At 39.8% G+C, this 15,351-nt stretch overlaps 1 pseudogene across 1 annotated transcript in view; it reads right to left on the bottom strand.

Moving 5' to 3' along the window:
- The window catches only part of LOC308611519 (centrosomal protein of 78 kDa-like), a 739,857-nt pseudogene extending 725,227 nt beyond the window's left edge, over positions 1 to 14,630 (bottom strand). The window contains exons 1-3 of the transcript in view: positions 14,227 to 14,630; positions 10,954 to 11,126; positions 10,792 to 10,863 (exon numbers count right to left, since the gene is read on the bottom strand). The product of the transcript in view is annotated as a centrosomal protein of 78 kDa-like (transcript). The remainder of the gene's footprint in view (positions 1 to 10,791; positions 10,864 to 10,953; positions 11,127 to 14,226) is intronic.
- Positions 14,631 to 15,351: the final 721 nt, after the last annotated feature.

Raw genomic sequence — 15,351 nt, 5'->3', positions numbered from 1 at the left:
CCCTTCCCCTCTAGTAATCACCAGTTTGTTCTCTGTATCTACAAGTTTGTTTCTCTTTTGTTTTCTTTTTTAGATTTCACATATAAGTGAAATCATACAGTATTTGTTCTTCTCTGTCTGACTTATTTCACTTAGCACACCTAGTACTCTAGGTCAATCCATGTTGTTGCAAGTGAAGATATTTCATTCTTTTTTAGGACTAAGTAATATTTCATTATATATGTGTGTATATATACACCAAATCTTCTTTATCCATTCATCTATTTATGGACACTAGTTTCTTCCATATCTTGGCTAGTATAAGTAATGCTCCAATGAACAGAGGGGTGCATACATCCTTTCTTATTAGTGTTTTTGTTTTCTTTGGATAGATACTCAGAAGTTGAATTGTTGGATCATATGGTAATTCTATTTTTAACATTTGGGGGAACCTCTGTACTGTTTTCCATAGTGGCTGCACCAATTTACATTCCCACTAACAGTGCACAAGGGTTCCCTTTTGGATGATGGCCATTCTGACAGGTGTAAGGTGATATCTCACTGTGGTTTTGATTTGCATTTCCCAGATGATTAGTGATACTGAGCATCTTTTCATGTGTCTTTTGGTCATTTGTATGTATTCCCAAAGCAATGTAACCCCTATCAAAATACCAATGGTATTTTTCACAGAATTAGAATAATCCTAAAATTTGTATAGAATCATCCAAACAAACAAAAAACCTCCAATAACCAAAGCTATATTGAGAAAGAAAAACAAACCTGGTGGTATGACATGCACTGATCTCAGACTATACTACAAAGCTATAGTAATCAAAACAGTATGGTGTTAGCATAACAACAGACACATAGGTCAGTGGAATAGAATAGAGAGCCCAGAAATGAACCCACAGTTATGTGATCAATTAATCTACAACAAAGGAGGCAAGAACATACAATGAAATAAAGACAATAAATGGTGTTAGGAAAATTGGACAACTACCTGCAAAAGAGTGAAACTGAATTATTTCCTTATACCATATATAAAAATAAATTTAAAATGGATTAAAGACTCACATTTAAGACCTGAAACCATAAAACCCCTAGGAAAAATACATTGACATCGATCTTAGCAATATTTTTGGGGGGTCTATCTCCTCAGGCATGGCCAACAGAAGTAAAATTAAACAAGTGTCATTATATCAAACTGAAAAGCTTTTGCAGAGAGGAGAAAACCATCACAAAATGAAAAGGTAACTTACTGAATGAAAGATTTTTTCAAATGATATATCTGATAAGGAGTTAATATCCAAATTATCTAAAGAAATCATACAATTTAATATCAAAAAACCCCAGATATTCCAATTTAAAAATGGGCAGAGAACCTGAACTGGTTACTTTTTAAAGTGTTTGATACAGTACTTAGATGCATTCTTTTTTCATTAGCCTTGAATATCAATACTCTTAACATCTCCGTTTATAAATGAAGAAATAAAGGAATGGAGAGATAAATGACTTGTCTAAGGTACAAAGCTTATTACAAAAAAGATTATACTAAACCAGACCTCTGATTCAGATTCCTATACTTTAATCATTATGGCTTACTGCAGAAGATTAGAGACAGAATTTGACATTGAAAGCTTAGATTCCAGTTTTTAATGAGACTTCTTCACCATGCCTTTATGTCTAAGGGAAAAAATTCTGGTCTGTACTGCCATTAATGATAATACTGCTTTAGAGAAATGTTCTGGAGGGAAAGGATATTATTCAAATTTATTTTTAAAGTGTTTTTTTTGGTTTGACTTTGTTTCTTAATTTTCTCATGCTAGGATGGGAGGGCAAACAAAACCGAAACTAACAATACCAACTATACGTGTGTGTGTGTGTGAGAATGTGTCTGTACTTATAAGTATGAAAATACAACTTACAAGAAAAGGCAAGGCCAGAATCTATAAGGCTAAGGATTTTGACTTTATCTTAGATGCAAGAGAAAGCAATTAAATGAAAAGATAGTTGTGTAGATACTAGGCTGTTCAAGTAGAGCAAAGGAGAAATGGTAGTGGCTAAGACGGTGGCAATGAAGATGAAGAGAAACATTATATATGTGATGAGAGAGAGAGAGATGAGATTCCAGAGGACCTAATGATGCAGTCTATGCAGAAAGTGAACAAAAGGAAGGAACTGAGGATCATTCCCAGGTTTTTGCATGGAGTTACTTTTTGTGTGAATCATGGCACCATTCACTGAGGAAGAAAAGATTTGCAGGATGGAAAAGTTTGGAAGAAGGAATCATTGAAGTTTCATTTTAGACATCTTAGTTGTAGAGACGTCAAGCAGTGTTCCTCATATTTCTCCAATGAAAAGAATCACCTGGGGATCTTATTGCACATATGGATTATCACCTTTTCTGCTAGAACTTCTGGTTTGGTAGTCTGAGTTGAACACAAAGTACTAGATTTTCTCACACTGCAGAAGAAAAGAAAACACACTGAAGGAGGTGGGAAAGAGCTAACCTAAGTAACTTTGGAAAACAGTATTTTAATATACTGTGATTAACCATGCACAATATATACTGAAAAGCTAAAGACAAAAAGAAATGTACACAAATATTGAACTTGTTAGTAAATTTATTTTTCACACGTGTACAGGTTAATGATTTTTAAATATTTTATGTGTATTCCAGAATTGAGCAAATGAATAGACTGCAAATAATGAGAATCAGGTTTCTAATTGTTAAAGAGTGACAAATAAGGAAAGGGTAAGGGAGGCTAGAATAAACCCTGTGCTGTTGGATTGGAATCAAGGTATCAATTTGAATTCATATATCAATTTGAAGTTATATATATATGTAGATAGACAGATGATAATGTGTGTGCATGCACACGTGTGTGTATATACACACACACCCAGATAGATAATATGAAAATAGAGATACTTGTATATTTTTATGTATTCGTATATATATTTTTAGCTCTCTCTGCTGAAAACACAATGAGGTAGCTTGGATAGTGATAAATCCACCTCATACCAAGATTCTGGTTTCTGAATACCATTATTAATGCAAGGAACAAGAACTCCATGGAGAAGTGACTGATTCAAGGCTGAGACAGAGGAAAGTAAAAGATGGGTCTGGAGCATTTTGTGGTGTCAGAAAGTAAGATATTACTCCAAAAATTGTATGGCCATGTAGGAAAAATATAGGAGACAGCTGGAAGGAGTACCAGTGACCAAATATGGAACACTTTGAGAAACAAAACAATTAATGATAGTAATAAATTTTAACCTGTAGAATAAAATAATTATCCACAAGTTCACACTGATGTATGTATATATATGAACAAATAACCAGATAAATACATAAATGAAGGAGAAGAACAGCTCTTTCTTATACTCAAATTACAGTTAATAAATGTAGAGGGAATGATGGGAATAGAAAATGAACAATCATCAAACACCACAGTAATGGGTGGAGTCAAAAATTATTGATGGATGCTAAAATTAGTATGGGAAAATTAAACAAGAAGCAGAATATTTCAACAATCTCAAATAATTACAAAGGGAAAAATAGGGATTTTGCAGCTATCATTATAACTAAGTCATCAAAGTTAGCATCCCCAGTAGTGAGACATACAGATTTGTTTGTACCTCTAATATGTACTGAAAATGGCATAATATCTCTCCTGAAGTGTTCTTGTCAAGAAATACGTATCCTCAGTCTAACCATGAGAAAATATCAAACAAACCCTATTTGAGAAAAATTCTACAAAATGACTGGCTAAGATTTTCCATTAGTTCAAGGTCATAACAGACAAAAAAAGACTGAGGAACTATCCTAGATTAGAGAAGAATGGGGAGATATGACAAGCAAATGCAATAAGGGATCCTAGATTTGAATCTGGACCGCAAGACAATAGGCAACATTTGAATACGAGTCTATAAATCATTAGTAGCATTGTGACAATGTGAACTTTTTGCTTTTAATAATTATACTCTAGTAATAGAAAATGTTAACATTTGGGGAAGCTGAGTAAAGGGTATATGGGAACTCATACTGCTATGTTTGAAGTTTTTTGATAAATAAGATTTGATAACACAGTTTTATAAAAACTTAGTTTGGACATTTCTGAACCTCTTTTTTGTTTCCTTATGGAAGAAAGTTGCTTGTTTAGGGATAATACTAAATCAATGGGGGTAAGATTTACACAGGACCAACCCTAACATTCATAGTGTGTGGCACAGGAAACAACTTTGAATGGCCATTTCAAGGAACAATATACTTAAGTGTATACAATGAGTAAAATGGATGAACTACACAAATTAATGAGTTGAAAAACCATAGAATCATAGAATTTTCTCACTGTAAAGGCTCTTACTTTCATAACTTTTCAGTTCCTATGGGTAAATACCAAAGAGCAGGATTACTAGATCACTGTATGGTAAAAGTACGTTTATTTTGTAAGAAACTGCCAAGTATCCCGCTAGCCACAAATGAGAATTCCAATTGTTCTGCATCATCACCAACTTCGGTATTTCAGTTTGGGGATTTTAGCCATTTAAATAGGTGTGTAGTGGTATCTCATTATCGTTCTAATTCAAAATTCACTGATGACATGGAATGTGTAGCATCTTTTCATATGCTTATTTGCCATGTGTCTATTTTCTTTGTTTAACCATAGTAGTTTTGTTGTTTTTTTTTTTAACCAAGGCCTGCTAACTCTTGTCCTCCTATGTCTATTTCTGTTGTCTTTTTTCTTTCTTTCTTTTTTTGAACTTTTGATCATTTAGTCTTTTTCCTGGTTATGTCCAATTATTTTTTATACTAAAATTGGGCTTAACTTATTTTAGGAAACTATAAAGATACCTCCACATTCTGGATGTTGTTATCTTTCTCTTGAAAAGATTTACTTTGGCCCATGGCAGACAGTTACTATAGGGACTGGTAACCTTAGTCCATTCTCCGTTTGAGCTCATTCAAAGCCGTTTTTCAGTCTGTGTGAAGGTTGGTCTATTCCTGTCTTGTCCTTCCTCTACGGGTGTTGCCCTTTGGGATTACCATGTGAAAGTTTGGATTCTCCCTATTCCCAACTACCCTTGTATTTGTTAGGCTTTAAATGTAATGGTTCCCGCAGCCCTGTGAGACTAAAGATACACTTAGCTTCTCATTCCATTAGTTGTTGCCTTTAGCTTGAGCTGTTGCCCATTGGCTTCTGTGGTTAGAGTCTTTTGAACTCCTTGGCTTTTCAGTTCGTAGGCTGTAAGATTTGAATCAGCAAATGCCCAAAGGAGAAAAGCTGCACCAAATGTCAAGCTTGTGTATGTGTTTCCCTTCTCTCCACAACTTGGCCCACGTCTTGGTGTCTCTCTAACATTCAGATGGCAGCGAACAGATGTTTTCTTACTCTATCCAGCTTTTCTAAAATTTCTTTAGACTTCCCCTCATCTTATGTTATTATTGAACTACTATCTCAATTACCCCTAGGAAGAAAATTGACAATGTTATGTTTTATTTTTTTATTTTCTATATTACCTCAGTTTCCGTAGAGACCTTTTACCTCACTGTTCGGTCTAGTTCCTGTGTTAGCAGTAAGATGGAGATAAGCTGGAGGCTAAGAATACTGGGGGGAAATCACTGATGAATCATATGTCTCATTCTTTTTGTTTTTCCTCTCCTTATTTATTACTCTGGCAGCCTACACCTGCCTTTCTTCATTTGACCCAGTTGCCCAAATAAGAAACCCACTCTGGTAAAGACCTGACTTTACTCTCATAAATGTCTGCATGTTAGGATTAGCTAGATGATGAACACCATGCCAGAGTTCTTTGTGTGAGACTTTTGCAGACTTTTGTTAGCCCTTTCGTTTGCCTCTTGCAAACGCTGCTCAGATTGTTGAGGTTTTCTAAGATTCTGTAGGTCAAACCTCTCTACCTGCATACCAGATGAGCCCTTCTCTCTTTCCTGACTTCACTTGTGGGAGGTTAGCCCTCGGTTCTTCTTTTTCCCCATCCAATCATAATTGTTCATGAATTCCAAAAGGCCCTCAAAGTATCTGTCGTCCCTTTCTCTCTTCTTTTTATCAACACTGCTAAATATTAACCATATATTTGCATACCTCTTTCTTACTTACAGTGGAATATTGGAAGGCTCGATCATTAAGTGTGAGCCCCACCAAACTAGGACTCATACAACACTCTCCTCCAGGCCAAAACTTTTGATATCCACTGGGTTTTTTTTTAATACTATCTTATATGTAGCTAAATTTGTAAGGATTTAGTTAATGCCTGAGTTATGTGACAATAAGAAATCAGTCAAATTAGCACTACAGAAGTGCAGCTTAGACCTAGGGACCAGAACCAAGGACCACAAAAACCTGTTAACCAATAAGTTTCACTTGTACTTCATGTTTAACAACTGCTGAGGGTGAATGGGAAGTGAGGGAAAAAGAGTTTATCACAGAAACTTGCACTAAAATGAACAGGAAAATGACCCAGTTCCTGGTTCAAGTCACTGTAATCTGCTTCAATAAATAATAACAGCACACAAGGAAAACAAACACTATATGATAGGAACAATGGATAATTAATTACCAGATCAGGGAGGACAGATTACACTTGCTATGGGATTTCATTAAAGAAGGATTCCAAAAAGTACTGGCTTCTTCTGAGAAGACTTCTCAGAACAGGTAGCATTTAAACTGAGTCTTGAACAAGTATATAGAGGGTAGGGAACAGGCCTTCCGGGCAGGGAACAGGCACAGTGTCAGGAATGGCACAAAGGGCTTATGGAATAGGGGACAAAAAAAAAAAAAAAAGCTGAACACAGGAGTGCTACGTGTTGGGGAATATGGGGGAAGGCTGGCTGAGGTTGGTTAAATGAAACATAATTAGACGGAAGAGAAAGTAGGTGCAAAGACACATGGAAGACTGTAGAAAGCCCCTGAAGATGGAGGTCAGCATAATAATATGAAGAACTCAGTGGTACTTTGACACTGTATGAATGTCTAGGTTTAAAAAAATCAGGAAAACACAATAAAAGAATAAACTACTGATACAATGATATGTAACCAGAGGCCAGATGCCAAAGAATACACACTGTGTGTTTCCACGTATGTCATATATGGTGATAGAGGTCAGCTTAGGTGTTGCCCTGGGAGAGTATGGAACAGAAAGAAGTAACAGAGAACCGTGTAGGGTGTTAGAAATATTTTATAATATCTTGATCTGGTGTTGGATACATGGGTGCATAGAGGTGTAAAAATTCAGTTATTAGCAATGCAGTTAACCTACTAGAGTTTTTTTAATATATGCGTACATTAAAAAAAAGACTCTAGTAGGTTAATCAGGCTGTCAGTTGTATGAAGTAAATTTTGATCAAGGAATAGCCAAGGTAGTAATGCAGTAATAAGTTATAAATGTACTCACTGTGCTCTAGAATGTCACAATTGGAATACAAGAAATATGTGTAAGAAAAAAGACAAATATTCAACTTTGATGGTTGGATGAGCTGAATAAGTTAGATCACTCTACTTTCAATTTAAGAACTTGGCCAGTGTTTGGATACCTTTGAACAAAGAAAAAAAAGAAATACAATTTTTATTACGCATATGCTATGTATCAATCCCTGACTTCTATTTTGACGCATATAAACACGGGAAATATTGCACCTTGTAACTGAGACAATGAAGATGAGTGAGGTAGCTGGTTTTGACACTAGAGGCTGAGAAAACCATCAGCTCATAATTGTAAGAAGTCTGAAGTCGGAGGAAAAGAATCAAGAGGAAATAGTGGTAAGTGCCAGGAGCTTCTGGAAACTACATCACAGATGAAGACTCCAGGATTGTTGAGCTTTCTAAGAGTCCCAATAACTCAGATAAAAACAGAGGGCTTAAAACTGAATCCTGGGGATATATGTATGCATATAGCTGATTCACTTTGTTACACAGCAGAAACTAACACAACACTGTAAAGCAATTATACTCCAATAAAGATGTAAAAAAAAAACAAAAAAAAAACTGATGCCTGCAAAGTAACAGTTGTTAGGACAAACAGTAAAGAATTATAAGAAAAATAATCACATGCCTGTCCCAACAGAGAAATAGCCTAAGCTCCATCTCACCATTTCTCCGATTGGCCTTTCACAAAATACAGTCCCATCAGCTGAATATAGGTTTGTCAAGTAACTGTGAGTAAGACTGAATTAAACAAAAATAAATCAATTCCTTCCTCCAAAACTTTTCAGAGTATGTAATGAAACAAAGTGAAACTTGAATTTCATGTCGGGATGTAGAGTACAGTTCTTCCCAAATGCTTCTGTCCTGTAACTACATTAACATCATCTAAAACCAGTGTTCTGCAGGACAGAGATTGTGAAACGCTGCTCTCATCATGTAAGATATCAACTCTTTCTGAAAATCCATTCTTCCTTCTGCCCTTTCTCCTGTTGTCCCTGTCACCTGGAATGTCTGTCCTAAGCTCCACCTGCCAAAACCCTACCCATTTTTAGGATCCAAGAGATAATAAAAGGCTTACATTACTGAAAGGCAGAGAAAGAAATCCCTTCCTAGGGATCTACATTTCCTTCCTAGGGAAAAGAAAAATTGTAAAGTATACCACGGTGACCTTAAGTCTATGAATGTAACTATGTTGTGTTACTTTGAGTTCTGAAAAAGTCAATGTGCTACAATATACATGGATATGAATGTTTGATCTCTTACAAGTAGAACTTGCTGATAACTTTCATCATGAGCGAGGTTAATGATTAAGGGAGCCATTGTATTTGGCTCAGCCCTTATAACTAGGGAATATTAAAATTGGAAAGGTCCCTAGATATTAGCAAATCTATCCACCTCATATTCTAAGTAAGGAAACTGAGACCTTCATAGATTGGATACTTATATTAACAAAGGAAAAGGATATAAGATTGGCAGACCTACCTTTTAGATTAAGAATTTTGAGATTTTTATAGACTACTAGGACATTATGTCCACTGATATTGAGACAATGTGTTTCTTAGTCATCATTTCCTATTGCACTGACCAAGCGAGGTGGCAGTCAGTAGTTGTACAAAGGGAAAAAGAAAACTTTAGAAACTCCCAATTTATATACACAGGGAAATTCATCATTCATGTTATTTAAGCTAACTGGATGCAGTTTATCAGCTACATTGAGGAATGGTGAAGTGAAGTGTCTTTACAATTAACATGTTAGTTTGTGTCATGACCTCCCTGGTGTTCAAGTGAGTTAACGGTTAGCACTCAACTAGGCACTTAAGAGTCCATTATAAATCTGGACTAAACATTTATTTGTGGCATCTTTATTCTTCTTTGGTGCCCTTAGGCAGAATTAGCCCTCTTATGTTTTGATAAATTCAAGTATTAAACAGGGCTAAGGTTTCACAAGTTCTTTGGCCTAAACATGGGGGTAAGGGAGACCAATGAGCTGGAGTACTTCTAGATTTAAGAATGGTCAGATTGAGGAAGAAGAGTCTTATGCCAGAGGTGAAAGAAGACTGATTATAATTACCTATTTTTAAAAATTCCAACCCTTTTCAATGTTCTAAAGTGATCAGGAAGTACATGGGTATGCTAGGAAGTAAGGGAGTCAAGCAAGAATATTCTCTAAGAGTTTGTGGATGGCAATGAAGAGGAAAGGAAGATAGAGACAATCCTGGAAAAGGTTTTGGTTGGCCATAATAATGAAGTCAGAAGGAGAAGAAGAAAAAGAAAAAGAAGAATGACACATGCAATGGGAAAGAGAAAGCAAGAATAGAGAAGCAAAAGGGAGAGTAGAAAAATGAGACAAATTTGGAGAAGGAAATGAGGAAGAAAACTGGGTGAAAGAAGGAAGCACTGATGGTAGACCACCTGACACTCAAACATTAACACGATGCACATTTAAGATGTGTCATCAATGGCCATGGTCATTACCCTCAAATAGTTTACAGTATGTGTTTCAGAGACATTTATAAATTGAAAATGACATTAAAATAAGTGCCAGGGTATAAGTATTCATGGAATTGTATGGGAGAATAAAAAGTCCCCCGTCAAAGAGCCTTCTGAGACATCGGGAAAAAAGGAAAAAACCTAAAAAGCATAAGACTCTTCCTATTTTCATTTCCAATGATACATCCCAATCTTGATGATCAATCAGCGATTTAAATATCAACTATAAACACAGTATTTTATGAGCTGCTATGCAGTATACTATACTAGAGCAATAGAACAGAGAGGACCTCAAACCCTCTGTTCCCTCAAATTGAAAGGCACGCTTCCTGACCTCTCCAGACCACTACTGGACACAGGGAACACACACTAATGTTTCAGGACCCCAACCAGCAGTCACCTGCTTAGTGATTACTTCCATGACACACCCTCACTAACACCACTGACTTTCCTGCTCCTACGGGACATGACATAAATTTCCTATTTTAACACATACCACAGTGCAGTATGATTGCAGGTAGATGTTCTAACAACTTAAAAGAGAATGATGAGTTTTTTGCTCTTTACATCTTGTTATTTCCCTACTCATAATATTTCTTGAAGAGAAACCATAAAAATATAAACAAACACAAAAAACAGATAATATACAAAACGTGTGCTTTGCACCTTAACACAAACTTAAGTAAAATGAGTTCTGACAGTATCCGGCATGACAAACTTCCATGGTACAAATGAGAATGGACCAAGGTTTGAGCAGGTACAGGAGACAATCCAGGCATGAACAACACCAAGGAAAGGTAGACAGGAAGTAACATGGTGCGTAGGAAATCACGAGACCAGTCTGATGGGAAGAGACTTAAACAAGACTGAAACTCACTTTCTAAACCTCCATCTCCAATTGGACAATTCACAAGACACAGGTGCACCAAAGTGGCCAAATATTCAATCCCTTTAATGGGGAGGAACAGTTTAAAATTTTATTGCTTTAGTTTGCCCAAAAGTAACTATCAAATGTTGGCAGGACACAATGAAGGCTTACCTTTGTTAACATAGTTAAGTCTCTCTCTCTCACAACTAGCCCACTTGGCTCCACGTTCCTTAGCGCACCCGATGCACTTACACAGCATTGATGGGCTTTACACAGCTGGAAGGTCACATCTTTATTTCTTATTGCAGGAACACAACATCTGGAAACTTTATTTCTATCGGAAGCTACAGCAAAATTATTGTAAAATGAGTCATTTAAACCATACATTTTATCACCGTTAAAAAGCATCTGCTCTGTGCTAAGGATTAGAAATGACTCCTGTCCTTAAAGCCTCATTAAGGAGGAAGATCTATAAACTCAAAATTTCAATCACATGAGATAAAGAACTATAACCTTTAAGCACAGAAGTGCCTATGGAGGCCAAAAGTTATATCTAAGTGACGGCTTCATGATAACCCTGAAGTACAGTCTAGAAAGATGAGGCTATGCAGAGTTGGAGTAGGAGGTGCATTAACTGCACAGGGAGCACCTGTGCAAAGACACTCAAGCCTGACACCTGCTGGGCACTGTAAATACTGCAGGTGGGGATGACTAAAGACCAGGGGTCCAAGTGTGAGAAGAGACAGAAATAAAAATAGAGATGTTGGCCCAAGCAAGCCTGGGAGAGAGCATGGCTTGTATCCCACAGGTGATGAGGCCTGGGGCTACCACTGGCTGAGTAAGGGTGCCTCCGCTGATTAGAAAAAGGCGCCCCGCTGCTGAAGGACCAATTAGATAAAGGGAGTGATCACAAAAAGCTCCCCTTCCTCAAGGCCAAAGAGCCCCAGGAGGCTTGGCAAAGCACAGTTCAGACTACAGGCCTCTGTGCAGAGCACACGCTGGGCGGCTAGTATGCACTAACTCTGTGTGGGCAAGCCATTAGCAGCATTATTTTAGGCATATCTTGTCGTGTTAGAAGATCACTCAACCCGAGTAGGCAGATGAACTTAGAGGAACTGAGACCAGGGGCCATGAAACCACCCAGGAGTTTCTACCATAGCCTGGGCAAAATGTAATATGGATGAAGAAGCAAATTTAGGAGGAGGCCAAAATTTACAAGATAGACCCACTGGATGCAAGACATAAAGAAAGTTCAGTGAAGGAACTCTGAAGAGAATGGGCTCTACAATAAATTTTTCTTACATTCAATGTCAAATATCAGGCAAAATTAAGTACAGTGGCCTTTAAGGTCCCTTCCAGCTCTAATTTCTTTTGATTTCTAACTTATTACTCTGGTTAAGTAAAGTCCCTTCAGAGGTACAGAACAGTTCTTATACCTGAATGGGACGCAAAGAATAATCTGACTTCTCTTCACCAGGGGAGGAGTTGAACTATCCTTGCAGAAGAGATAACAGATGGTGTGAACCCCAGATCCTAGAAAAGGGCCAGGCACACGATAAGTATTCAGCTTTTCAAAATCAAATGAACAATCATTTCCTGTCCTAGATCTTTACACCCTTCCTCTGCTGGCTACTTTCTCACAGCTTATAAACATCCTCAAATATACCCACTTAAAAATCTCTCAGACCTATGATTCTTTGGATCTTCTTGTGGATAACCTAAGTCTCTCCCATGCCTTCAAACACCTCTCCTCCCCAAAAGCCCAGATCTGAACCTTGGGCCCAGACCTGTCTACCAGGCCCCTCTAAAGCACTGAAGAGGAACTAAAATCCTCTCCCCACCCCCAATACCTTCCTACGGTGCTCTGTATCTCTCAAAAAGATGCAGCTGTAAACTGTCACCCACGCTTGCTGCCCTCCCTTTTCTAACTGGTCACCAGGCCCCACCCATTCTCTCTCAGATCTGCAAAATCCAGTCCAACCTTTTATAACTTAAGTGGGAACCTTAGATTACAATTCACCCTGCACCCAATCAAGTGCCTTGCACATGGAGGTCCGGGTAAGTCTCTAAACCAGAAGTCCATCTCACTGTTCTTTAGGGTTTCCCACAGCCTTCAGGATAAACATCTAAACTTCTGACAGGACAAACAAGGCCCCGTTCTGTTGGGCCCCACTAGGTTTCCAGTATCAACTCTCATTTCTTTCCCAAGCCCTGAGTTCCAGTCCTATACCTTAGTTTTGCCATATTTTCTTATATTTCTCAAACTTTGACACACCCTGCTCCCTCCTGCCACCCCAGGAGCTTCTACATATCCTTAGAAAGGATGGCACCTCCTCCAAGAAGCCTACCCTGAACTTTCCCTTCCAAGATTCTGTGCTCTGCAAAGGGGAAAGGTGGGGGGGGGATACATTAGGACTTTGGCATTAACATAGACACACGACTCTATATCAAATAGATCATCAACAAGGACCTACTGCACAGCACAGGGAACTCTACTCCATAGCCTGGAACAAACTGTACGGGAAAAGAATCTGAAAAGGAATGGATACATGTATAATGGAATCACTTTACTGTACACCTGAAACTAACACAATATTGTACATCAACTATCCTCCAATATAAAATAAAAATTAAATTAAAGAAAGAAGAGATTCTGTGCTCTATAGCACCAGAACTCACTTCTTCCAGAGCACTGACTACTGTGCTTGTGTTTACTTGCTGCCCAGTAGAAGGGAAGATTACCTAGGGCAGAAGCATCCTCTCCAGCAGCCCTTGGTTCTGACAACTCATTCAAGTGCCAGGCTACTTTACACACATAACCTGCTTAATTCATTCTAAGAACCCACAGAAAGAGTGGTTATTAATGTCATTTTACAAGTGTGGGGATTGTAGTGCAAAAGAAACCTGCCCAGGCCACAGACAGCATAAGCCCTGGAATTCAAACCCTAGGCTGCCTTCACACCAGTGCTCTTTCCACTATATGATACGACTACTGAAAAACAGATTTTTTCTTTCCTGAGCCCTGTTTTAATGGAAAGGAAATGAAGCTGGGATATATCCATTTCCTAATCGCTTTGGTGTGTACCAGGCAAAGTCATTCAACAGACCAGGTAACATCTGTGCAACAATTAACGATGCTCCAAACTGTGCTAAGTGTTCTACTTTGTAGAGTCTAGAAGCATTAACACAGTGCATCCTTGTAACCGCCAGAGAGACTGGGTCCTGTTAAGCCCACGCTACAGATGAGAACACTGAGACCTTGAAGCCTTAAGGCACTCGGCCGGGGTCACCGAGCCGGCAGGAGTCCTAGGCCACACGCCCTGTCTAGTGCACGCACACCCGGTCACTGGGCACTGGTTCTAGTGCCCACCCTCCACCTTGCACCATTTAAAACCCCGCTTCTCAGTGCCCACACGAGGGGCCCTGGAAGCGGGAAGTACAAACCTGTCTCGACACGCCGTGGCTGGAAGAAGCTCTGGATACAGATCAGGGGCAGCGGGTGCTCAGGAGCGGCGCCCAGTGCACCCCGCGGAGGCGGTCGGCCTTAAGTCCAGCAGGCCCTCCTGTAGGGAAGCGCGCACGGAGGGCAGAGGCACCGAGTCCTGCAGCGCGCACAGGTCCTCAGAGCGCGGAAAGATATCGGCCACGCCGTCCCGGCGCAGCTTCACCAAGGGATCATGGCCCGAGCGCGGCCTCGGGGACGCTGGCTGCGGACATGATGCCCACACCCGCCTGGGGGCCCCGGCTCGCCTCCCGGCCCCTCGGGCGCCCACCGCCCGGCGGCTGCGGCCCCGCAGCGTGCGCAGGACCGGCGTCGCAGCCAGAAGACATAGGGCCACGGGCCCCAGCTACGCCAACCCCCCCATGCCGCGCTCCGGAGACCCCGCACGGCCTGGTGTTGGCTCACGCACCTACGCCCTCCACGCCGCGGGGCTGCCGTTTATAAGGCAGCGGGCGGGACCGTGGGGGCGGGGCTCGAGGACGTCAGCACGCTCGCCGTGCGTCGCGTCCGCATGCAGCCCTGTCTCCCATGGTGACGCGGCCTGAAGAGTAGGGGCTTGAGCTCTGAGACTAAGGCAGCGCGAAACGTTGGAGGTGTGGAGACTTTGGGGCTTCCAAAAAGCGTTTGCTGACTCATCCAAACAAAAGTGAGACCTGGTTGTATCAACGCATTTGAAAAGTAAACTCCCGTAAGTGTCTGTGCTCCCCCCGCCCAGGAGAGAGCGTGTATTCCGTGAGGGACACACGAAAGGCTGAGTGAACGTCTGCCTGTGGTCCCTTACCTGGTGCACGGGTGTGTGAATTTATGCGGAGAGCTCTTAATTTCCGTAGTTTCTGCTAACTTGACACGGTAGTTGGCAAATGGTGATGTGTTCCATGCATTCAGGACATGATCGTGGTTACTAATAATCACTTTGTTTTGTACTGACAACTCCACAGAGAATTTACTACTGAATATCCACTTTACAGAAGAGAAATTGAGGCGTAGGAAGTGAAGTGGCCGAGTAAGAGTAAGGACTCAGACAATTGGTGTTAGTAAATGAACCCTGCAAGGAGGCCGTTAGCCTG

The sequence above is a fragment of the Mesoplodon bidens genome (genome assembly GCF_964165515.1).
Source record: "Mesoplodon bidens genome assembly, contig: HAP1_SCAFFOLD_120, whole genome shotgun sequence".
Lineage (NCBI taxonomy): Eukaryota > Metazoa > Chordata > Mammalia > Artiodactyla > Ziphiidae > Mesoplodon > Mesoplodon bidens.
The sequence above is the reverse complement of the archived record's forward strand: the minus strand, read 5'-3'. Positions and strand labels throughout refer to the sequence as shown.